The sequence below is a fragment of the Centruroides vittatus genome, unplaced genomic scaffold (assembly GCF_030686945.1).
Source record: "Centruroides vittatus isolate TY-2023 unplaced genomic scaffold, ASM3068694v2 contig_900, whole genome shotgun sequence".
Lineage (NCBI taxonomy): Eukaryota > Metazoa > Arthropoda > Arachnida > Scorpiones > Buthidae > Centruroides > Centruroides vittatus.
Window position 1 is genome coordinate 1,019,383 of NW_027122591.1, and position 10,292 is coordinate 1,029,674.

General features: G+C 34.2%; 2 long non-coding RNA genes and 1 other non-coding gene across 3 annotated transcripts; all 3 read right to left on the minus strand.

The window, feature by feature from the left end:
* Positions 1-1,889: 1,889 nt before the first annotated feature.
* Positions 1,890-2,009, minus strand: LOC136984094 (U5 spliceosomal RNA). Its single transcript, XR_010882148.1, has one exon. It is a non-coding gene; the product is annotated as a U5 spliceosomal RNA (small nuclear RNA).
* A 1,327-nt stretch (positions 2,010-3,336) lies between these two features.
* Positions 3,337-4,090, minus strand: LOC136984066 (uncharacterized). Its single transcript, XR_010882145.1, has 3 exons — positions 3,902-4,090; positions 3,733-3,826; positions 3,337-3,664 (listed from the first exon to the last, which is right to left on the minus strand). It is a non-coding gene; the product is annotated as an uncharacterized lncRNA (long non-coding RNA).
* A 109-nt stretch (positions 4,091-4,199) lies between these two features.
* LOC136984092 (uncharacterized) lies at positions 4,200-9,062 on the minus strand. Its single transcript, XR_010882147.1, has 3 exons — positions 8,969-9,062; positions 4,855-5,003; positions 4,200-4,341 (listed from the first exon to the last, which is right to left on the minus strand). It is a non-coding gene; the product is annotated as an uncharacterized lncRNA (long non-coding RNA).
* Positions 9,063-10,292: the final 1,230 nt, after the last annotated feature.

A 10,292-nucleotide genomic window follows, 5' to 3' on the forward strand; every position in this document is an offset into this window, starting at 1 on the left:
CTAGTGTTCGCTCTCTCCTTTAGAATTGTCCGGCAACAAACTCATCCGTCAGCAAAATCGTGATTTTATCTCCCCGCTTTAGGTTATTCCACTCCTATACCCATGGTCTGTATAAGAAGGTCAGAACACGCGTGACCTACTTCTTGAGCCGCCATTTTGGGGTATTCTGAGTCGCATGTTTTAAGCAAACTTGTACGAGCAGTCAGTTTTATACGACATTAATTAAACTAAAATTGCATAAATCCAGTGATTTCCAGTCAAAAATATAATAATAATTTCGGATGATTATGCAATTCCAATTTTATGTAACTTTTCGATCAAATAGTTTAAAAGAAACAATCATCTATATCATTTGCTGTCGTGATTAATTAAATAGGCGCTAAAACTGATGCAGTTTCAATTACGTATATAAGCACTTCGTAAAGTAATGCAATAACATAAGTTGTCCAAAATTTTATTTTAAAGCATTTACCAATACGATATTAATGCATTTAAAAAAAATAAATACAGGACTAACGTTTAATTAATGAACATTTTTGGCTTTACAAAGGCTTAAACGTCATATTTTTTTAATTACATAAAATTTAATCAAAAAGGATAATATTAAACACAATTAATTTAATGATATTTTTAAGAGTTTATCTGAGACGCAACTTCTCTCTCTGTAAACACACAAGATACAAATATAATAAAACACTATTTTCGGAGGTCAGCAGAAGTACGCATAAATGAGCTTTTGCTTCCATGCAGTTTTTTTACATTCAAAGTACTGTTCATATCTCTGGCAAAAATATGTAATCTCACTGACAGAAAAGTTGGGTGCCACGTAGCCCGTCTGCAGTTCTGCACCATTTCGCTTTCTTCTGTTTATATGCAGGAAATTAAACAATCGAACGTCGGTAGACTTACTTTTACAATTAGGTGCCACACAATAACCCATTGTTTAACGTTTTGAGTACGTATACACGTAATAATAGTCGACTCGCGCAGGAACCACGTGTAGTGAGGTCTATCGATAAGTCCCAAAATGGCCGTTGCCGCATAGAATCACGGGAACGTGTCCTGACTGTCTTAAACAGACCTTGATGTATAAAGAATCAGAAAGCGCCACCTAGTGAAAGACTAAAATGTCGTAGAATGCGTTGTGAAAGGCAAGAAATGGTAAATATGATTTGTTATTTTTCGTCTCCGGTCCAAAAGTAGGGTACCGTTTAACTCGTCGCGGTCCCCTCAGTTCAGATATATATACTCAGAATCCCGAAATTATACCGAGAGTAATATATACAACAGCTTTAAGTTTATAGTGTTTGATGTATATATGCATTTAGACCAGCGTTTAATTACTAAAAGTAGGGTACCGTTTTAAAATCTTCAACCAAATTAACGTAGTGCAGTATGCTTTGTTGTTGCTTTTCAGCCTCCTATGATTTTGATCCCGTGGCACTCAACAATGTGGAAGAATCAGAAATCGTAGTAGATGATGACAACGACGAAGAAAGAGATTGATTTGATAGGCACGACCCGCTGCTTGGTCTTGAATCCGAGGAAATATTAATAGCACTAACATCTTAAAATAAAGAATACAATCTGATGCATATCTGAACAGCTTTATAAGGAGAGTAACTGTCTCCTTTATAAACAAGTCACATAACAAATAACACAACATTAATTTCTTTTACATAAAATAACGTATTAATATTAGTTTTAACTACAAAACAATTAAATATTGTAAAACCTAACAACGGTGGCTCGGCCGAATTCATAGCGGGCTTGAAAAAAGCCTCTCTCTCAGTACCCTTGAGGCGAAAGAGTGTTAAGGAAAGCAGCTGTAACCCACAGCATGATGCTTGTAAAGCAGTTAGTCGATCTATTTTTTGATTAGATTGATCATCCCGCGTAAAGCGGGATTCCAAAAATTGCCTATAGGCTCATTGTAATGTTCCCCTCCACGGTAATCTTTAGTAAAAGGCGAAAGATTATCACGAGAGAATGAAGGGAAACCTGAGCTCGAAATAAGAATTTTTTGCCCAGGAGACTACTTAGGACCGATGCTTTCGTCTCTCTGGTGTCGTCGTAGTTACGTTTCTCTCTTTGCAAAAGTTTTAAACCATTTGTCAAATCGTAAAGCCGTTCGAAATAATCCGTCGAGTTACCGAATATTTCTTACAGACGTCAAACAATAGGTATTTTAACTATTTTTTTACGGCGTTAAGTAGGAATATTTTAGTAACTTCTGCACAGATGGCGCTAGTCGTCTATAAAACGGCGCGAAGGACGCTCAGTCGTTATATTTGTAACGCTTTTGTATTTTATTTAAAAATTACAAGCGAACGATTAAAAAAAAAAATACTCTACGAAACGTCCACAAAATATTATTTTTTAATTGGATTAAATACCTTTATTTTTACGATTGCGTCGTTTCTACCGGATTGATGTTATTTGGCCGAATTAATCAAATTCTCACATAAACCTATGATAAATCGATGATCGGATAGCGAACAAAGTCTTGGAACGGATTATGTTCGTTAACCGATCACTCACTCACTGCATGTCGAAAACTCTCATTTTAAGAGTATATGCAAAATCGTGAGAATTATGCAATAAATGATCTTGACCAGACGGACTTTAATTTGAAATTCAAAAGATGAAATAGAGAAAACATAATGTAAACAAGAAATTAAACACGAAAATAAATCAAATAAAATGAATATCTCTAAGTAATATGAATAAATAAAAACGAAAACAATACTAGTAATAATTAAGTTCAACAATTTTGTTTATCAAGTATTGTTTAAGTACAAAATATCACATTTTCTTTGGTGTCAAGATAATAAAAAAATAAACAAATAGCATTATTGATGTCGCGGGTCGTATCTTTGACATGCCCGTCTTAGCGGAAACGTCTAGAAATTAAAACGACCGTAGGTTCTTCAGATAGATGGTCGACTCCTCAAAACATATCGGTAATTTAACCAAATTATTGATCATTTTTGAAGCATCGTTCCAGTTCCTCTTAGCCAAAATTCCACAAATAAAAGCGAGGTTGAGGCCGAAGTTTTAAACGCGAAAACGTGTACGTCGGACGTTCGGCGCCGCTTTCCTGTAAGCCTAGAAGTTTGACAATGGTGTTTGGAAAGTCAGTGGAATCATTCTCGACATTCCAGACGCCATTGTCAAACTCCTATGCTTACAGGAAAGCGGCGCCGAACGTCCGACGTACACGCTTTCGCGTTTAAAACTTCGGCCTCAATCTCGCTAAAATTACATGACGAGAGTACGTTTCCTTAAGTAGTACTTATTCTCAATCATAATTAAGAGTAAAGTAATTTCTGCGCTCTTTTGATAGAAAAAAATGATTCACTTTTTTGTGCCTTGGCAGGGGAGAGTTTTGAAGATTTTTAATAGGATTTCATTCTGCGAATGGCTATAAAATTCCTGCGGTTTTCTTAATAGCGTAAGAGCAATAATTAAGTTACAACTTACAAATTAAGTCTAAACAATAGAAGAATTTGAGTTTATTCGGGAAAATTAAAGAATTTTTATAATCATTATTATTATTATTATTATTTAATTCCTCCTTTCGATTTTTGCTTAAAATTTTTTCAAGTTTCGAAACTTTCCGGACTTTTACATATTTCTCCTCTCAAGTATTTATCGCAACAAGCTAAATAAACGAAATGATAATATTAGAATGAAATATTTAATTTTTGAAAACCGACAATTTTTACTTACAGCAACAAAATAATTGATCGTCTCTTTCATAAGCATCGTTATCTTGGAGTATTTGACCACACGAACAACAATTTGCACAGTTTCTATGCCAAACCTTTAGAGAAGTGACATTGTTAAGATTATATTTAGCTGTCTATTTTATTTTATTTTTATTATTATAGTTTCTTACAGAATACGCTGTAATTAATCTGTCTGCACGGTATACTTTGCATTTACATTTATAGCATATATCTTCGTAATATAAGGTAGTCGAACATCCGGAATCTATATATCCCAGTGAATAATCGTCTTGATTGGATCGATCCTCTAGAAGGCTCCTATCTTTGTCCAGTGGTTTCCTATCAAAATATTTGAACGTGCATTTAAATTCTCCATATTGAAAATTTAAATGCACGTGTAGAGAAATATATTCGTACCACTCTGAAGTGGTTGGAGATGTTTTACGCTCTTTCTTCTTCATACGCTCTTTTACCGTAACGACTGTTGGTGGTATGCCGTATCCGAAACCACTTGGACCGAATATCAAAGGATAGCAGAATTTGCAATAAATTTCATCTTTGTGAACGGTTAATAGAGAGCTGTCAAGTGGGCGTCTACATTTTGGGTTTGCTGCAAAACAAAGTAAATACTTTTATTGCTTCGCTCATCTATCCTTAATAAATACGGTCAAAAAAACTTTCATGAAAGGTAAATAAAGTAATACGAAAATTATACACTGTATAGGCCTTATTGTAAATTAGAAAATATTTGTAACAGTATATAATTTTTGTATTTATTTACCATTTATGAAAGTTTTTTACGGGTGGGCACTAAGAAGCTAACATCCTAAATCGCTCGGCCATCGGCCCATCGTAATAAATTGCTGTATATTCACCTCGTTTTTCCGTGTCGTCCGAAAAAACACCCAGTTAACTCGGACAACCTCCATCCACTATAGGACGGAATTTGCGAGGGTTTACTATAAATAATTGACACTGCTTGACTGTATTATATTTTAACGCAATGTAATGTTTGTAGAGACATAAATCTTAAACCGAAGCATTTTATAATGAACGTCGTTAAAGTTTTCATATTTGCTGAACGGTTATTCGAATCGAATCTTTGGTGACTTTAAATTCTTACCACAAGTATAGCAGATGGTATGCCAGGCTATACCATCCGAACGCTTTTCTTCGTTGAAGAAAACTTTCTTTTTGCATCTTCCGCAAAGTGTAACGGTGCCTGTAACGTGGAGAGCTTCCTCCGCCATTGTCGCTTCTTCTTTATTTTTTCTGTAATCTGCATAATAATATTGTATATTTATATAATCTCTCTCTATCTATATACTATATTGTGTGGTTGTAATTAAATACAGAAAAAAACCGGCCAAAAATATTGCTACATTTTAAAAAATCCTATACGCTAAATGAGAATAGAAACAAAAGTTTCGTTAAAATGGGACGACGGTTTACCGAGTTATCGTTGTTTTTTCTTTTTAAATATACGTTATTCTGATGATGGAATGTTTGCGTTGTAGAACGTTTTTAATTTCATGTTTGAAAATTTGTACGGAAACGTTCTATTTAAATATTTACGTCACTCCGCCGACGGAATGTTCCCGTAGAATACTTTTTACTTTTAATTTATACCTCGGGTTCGATGGAACGGTTGTACTACCCGACGAAAGAAGTAAGTGACCCAATGGTCACGGGTAGTCAAGTATCACATAAAGCTACGAAAATTAATTGTAGCTGCCAAATCACAGGAATTATCCTTTTTGTAATATTACTAAATGCCGGAAAATGACTAAGAATGTTTACAAATACAGGTAGGCCTCCTACAACGCGGTACCTTTACAACGCGTTTTCGCTCCAACGCGGTTGGAAAAATGCGGAAATTTTCTTACAACGCGGTTTTGGGTATTTAGAAACGAATTATCTTTCACATAATAGAAAAATCGTAACGGGTCACATAAGTGCAGTGGAACTTGATGGAACAAGCTCAGATCTTGAAATAAGGCGAGTCAAACATTCTCGAACAACTAAAATAAGTGACGATGAGGACTGAATTTGAGCATAACATTATGTTTCTTTTTGATTTTGACTTGAAATCATAATCTTTTTAGTTTTTATATGATGTTGAATTTTATTTAAGCTTTTTATGTACATAAATTTAAAAAATGATGAAAATGTTACACCATAAAAGGCAGTTTTTCTCTTTTTAGAACTGAATCCCAGTTTTTGTATTAAGTTGGTGTCTCCTATAACGCGATTTGCCACAACGCGGTATTTTCAAGGAACGTATCTACCGCGTCGTAGGAGGCCTACCTGTAATATTCTTCGTTTGCTTAAAATTCGTAAATTCCTTAATGTTTTATATGGATTATTGAAACTTTTTATTGTTATATTACAACACGAACCTTTTAACACAATAGAAAAGTATTTTACAATTATTTTATTTACTTATTACGAGGTATCGGATATTTTATTTGAAACTCGATGAAAACGAAAAATTTTACTCTGTTCTATTTTTGTGTGTTGGGCCTACACAGAATATTTTAATGGAATAAACAGTTTATTCTCTAAAGAACTTTGAGATATTGAAAAACAGATTAACATTATCTCGTGATATAAAAATAGAAAATAATTCTATTTAAATAGCAATATCGGCCTATAATTCCGTGAAGAATCCGAATTAAATTCAGTCCTAGTCCATAATTTATCATGGGCATCGGCAAAAAATTTTCCAGGGGGGCAAAGCTTGGAGACAAATAATTACATCAATAAAGTTTTTATTTAATTATTTAATTTTTTGTGGTGTTTTCACGTGTATTGCATCAACGCATCCCATGATCGAGTGCGTGAGATTACGATTATAATTTGTGAAATTTTTAACTCGATCTCAGAAAGGGGTAAGTGTCCCGTTTGTCTCCCTCTGCGGACGATTATGAATTGTGTAGATTTATATGTTGTTGTTCATCTTTCACTCGTGTTGGCCGACTCGATTGCTGGTTAAGCTCACTTGTAATGGATAAAATTAGGTCTACTAAAAGCTTTAACATACTGATGCATTAACTAATAAACCAATAGCGATTAAACTTATTGTGTTAACTGTGTGTTATTGTTAAGGTCCGGATTTTTGGGTGCCGCACCCACTAGATTTTTGAAAGGGGCAGAATGTAAAAAGACAAACTAAGTTGGTTTTAGTGCAGTAGGCCCATTCATCGCCAAATTGTTTAGCACCAAAATGCACCCAAATTGTAAACCTGCTTCCAAAACAGTGACTAGCACCCAAACTATATATTTTGCACCCAGCTTCCCCCTTTTTTACATTTTCAAAGAATATGTCGACAATTATCTCTCTCTCTCTCTCTTTTTTTTTTTTTTTTTGGTGGTTTTTATTCATTCACTTGAGGGGGAAAAACAAATCGCAGACCAGACCACGTATGCTGAGGGGGAAAAAAATACGATAATTAGCTTACTCTCTTCTTTTGTTGGGAGAAAAGGGGGTAAAGCGAAATTTTCTGGACTAAACAAGCCTTAGGGTTGTTTTAAGAATGTAAACAGATTCACTGAAAATCTGCAACACGTGTTTTCTTTTCTAAGAAAAGAACAATCTAGAAAATTCTGTGTTGAGGCCACCTTACCCTGACTTGTGAGCGCAACAGTTCCAATTTCCTTTGTTCGGTGTCGGCGACATTAGAAAATGGAAAAATTGTCCGCATCTAAACTGATCATTTTAGCAAATAAGTTTAAAGATGAAGGCGTATGCACAGACGGAAAATTTCTTTGCTGTTCCATTTGCGATTATGTGATTTCGATTGATGCGAAACACCAAGAAACGAAAATCAGGCGACACGTAAGTTTGGAAAAGCATAGAGAAGGCAAGCAAAAAAGGAGGAATTTCGAGCATATATTTATAGGGGCACCTGGACGTTGTTGGAGACAATCCTGTAATGTTTATACTGGAAGAAACAACGGATTCCACAAAACGGTAAGTGCTGAACGTTCTTGTCGCACCACTGACCAGGTGCCATGTACGACCAATGTTGTTCAAAATGTACTAACTTGAAAATACGAACTCAACGAAATCTAACATCTGGTCATCCGTTGGGAGTCTCGGATAAACAGTGTGGTATTCTACTGCGAGAACTTCGAGAAAATTAATGTGTTTATCAACGAACTTCCTCCCGGTGATTCTGCGGCCGTCAACAGTGTCCAGAAACTGGTCGCCGATCCAGTAGTGACCATAGAGCTCTACTCCGTGCATTCGTACAAGTTATTGGTTGATAAAATCAACGAGCTGGAAAGACGTGAACTGAAATGCGGGTATGTTGTAAGTCAGGTTTTGATATACTGGACGGTTTTGCCCTGGACAAACTCAAATCTATTTATCAAATTTATCAAAAAATCCCAATTTGAAGAATATTCTGGATTGCACTGAACTAGAATTCTGAGTACAACTGAAACATGTCCCCTTAGTCTCCGTCGACGTAAAAAAATCTTTTTACTTATATAAAGACATTCTATCCTCCAAACGAGAAAACTTCACTTTTAAGAACATTGAAATGGTTACTGTTGTAAATTACAATGCTCATCTTTATGTCTAAATTGCAATAAACAACTATGTAGTTTGTAAATATAGTACATTTTGTCTTAATAATACAGCATTTAAAAGTACCCAAACTGAGACCCAAAACGGAGGGAAAAAAGCACCCAAACGAGCACCCAATCCATTCTAAAACTGCACCCAAAAATCCGGACCTTAGTTACTGTACGAACGCGAAAAAAAGTTAAACTGTGTATTTTTTTTCGCATTCGTCAATATTTAGTCAATTGAAACGAGCAATTATTGTGACATCGTCACAATACCGGGATGCAATTTTTAATCATATTTTTAATTTATTTAATTTAAAATGTGTACTCTCCACTTCAAATTAGTATTACGTACTGGCTTCCCCTGTACGTCATACTTTTCCCTTTAACAATAGTGTCGTGCCTGTAATCTAACACCTTACAGGGGAAAATTTTTGAATTGAACATGACTTTCGGTTTTCATCGGAAGTTCATATATAGTTAATCGGGGCTTCCTGTCCCTAAGGTTTCCATATCCGATCTCGTCTTTCATTTATCAACTCTGTTCTCGAGATTAAGGAAAGACGGGCGGACGGACGGACGACAGTGGGAATTTAAAGATCTATAATTTTTTTTCACGTTACAGCCCAATTATTGTTACATCGACTTAAAGAAATTGTTACTTACTTTAAAAATAGAGAACTAAGGACTTAAGCAAGTTTTCTCCATTAATAATCAGTGAAATAATTTCGTAAATACAGTATTTTAGATATTTTCATTATTGCTTTTTAATAATGAAAATCTATTTGTTTCTTAATTTTGACGTAATTAAGAAACACGTCATGAAATCACATTCAAATGGAATTAAGTATCACGTCGTCATTTTGCACAAAATATAATTTGTTAGCGTGATGTAAAATTAATTATAAGCTAATAAAGTATTGATACGTGCTTACTTTGTTATATTCAGTTTATGTAAATCATCACAATGAAACTAGATTATAACTACTGTATATAAAATAGGAAAATTAAAAATAAATGATTTTCTCAGATACAGTAATTGCATTGCGTTACAAGTAACTTATTTATAGTTTATGAAACTTTAAATGCGCAGTGCTTGATGTGTGCGAAACACAGAAATGAGTTTCTAGAACTTAATGGGACCAGGAATCCTGAAAGATCCCTGATCCCATCGAGTTCGGATAATCGAGTTTTCACGTAGACCTATATCGTAAAATTGGACAGACAAACAGTAACAAATCAGAGATTTATAATTCACCGAATGATTGCATTATTATAGGTTTCTTTGAATCTCATTTTCCTGTATTTCACCTTCCCAAATGTCATAGCACAAATTATATTTGATGATTAACATAATTTAAAGAATTTATAAGAAAGTACTGTACATTATCGCGCAGCGGAGAGAGAGACAGACAGATATAATATTATACATTGTTAGAGTGTCTTACAGGTAAATGGGCCGTCAGTCAGTCTACTCTGTTCGCCTTTATCGTAAATAAATCGTTTACGATAAAGTTTACCCTTTAATTATCGTACAACCCTGCGTTATACAATATGCAAAAAGCTGAAGTCGAAGTGAAAAGCCTGCATGAGGTACTTGCGGAAGAAACGTCGGCAATTATCTTGAAATCTTATTATTTAAACTCGGTTACTTTATACTAGGAAAAATGGAGCTCGATTTTACTGTAATTATTTAACTAACAGTACTTATTTAAATTAATAAAACTTAAATATTTTTTTGCTAAATCGTTTTTAAAAAATGTGTAGTAATAATAATAACAATAATTTTATTTCTAATTTATACTTTATTTCTTACATTACTGTCTGCAATACTCCAGTTCATTTTACCAGTGTTTAATAGTCTTTTATCTACCTCTTCAGTTAGATCTATTATAATCATAGTGTAAGAGGTCTGTGATAATTTTTACAGAAGTTTAGTAACATTTAATTATGTTATAAAATGTTTCTATGATTTGTTTTTCATTC